The 551-nt window shown below is 51.5% G+C and overlaps 1 long non-coding RNA gene across 1 annotated transcript in view; it reads right to left on the minus strand.

The window, feature by feature from the left end:
* Positions 1-530, minus strand: part of LOC120856035 — a 59221-nt gene extending 58691 nt beyond the window's left edge. The window contains exon 1 of the long non-coding RNA XR_005719372.1: positions 442-530. This is a non-coding gene — a long non-coding RNA (uncharacterized LOC120856035). The remainder of the gene's footprint in view (positions 1-441) is intronic.
* Positions 531-551: the final 21 nt, after the last annotated feature.

The following is a 551-nucleotide window of genomic DNA, read 5'->3' on the forward strand; positions in this document are numbered from 1 at the left end:
GGGCGATGCCCTGAGTTCCAAGGCCTTGGACCGGGCACTGTGGGGAGAAGGCCACGCTCTGGTCCCGCTTTGCCACACACCATGCTCGCCACCTGCAGCTATCTTTCTCCCTGAAGGCAAAGAAGTCGCGAGAGGCACAAAGTCACTTGACGTCTCTCAAACGGCGATCTAAAAAGACCAAGGATGTGGTGGGACTCTGTGGACAATGAAAACAGACAAGCCACCTGACTAAATACACTACCACCCCAAACGTTGGGCCTTCCATTGCACCTTCACAATCCCTTTTGCACAAAACAAGGCCCATTTCACTTTTCTTCAAAAATGCAACCCTCGCCTTCAGCCAGGGCAGAAATCTGAGGAGGAAAAAAAAAAAAAAAAAACAAGACAAAAACAGTTTCACTTCAACTTAACTCTTACAGTATTGACAGAAGAAACACCTACCCAGAACACAAACGGGAATCAACCCACCCGGGTGCGCCAAAAGGGAACGCTGGGCCGCGAATTCTTCTTCCGGGCCGGCGGCAACCACTTCCGGCGAGCGAGGCGGAAGT

This window comes from Oryx dammah, unplaced genomic scaffold (genome assembly GCF_014754425.2).
Source record: "Oryx dammah isolate SB20612 unplaced genomic scaffold, SCBI_Odam_1.1 HiC_scaffold_2, whole genome shotgun sequence".
NCBI classification, from domain to species: Eukaryota; Metazoa; Chordata; class Mammalia; order Artiodactyla; family Bovidae; genus Oryx; species Oryx dammah.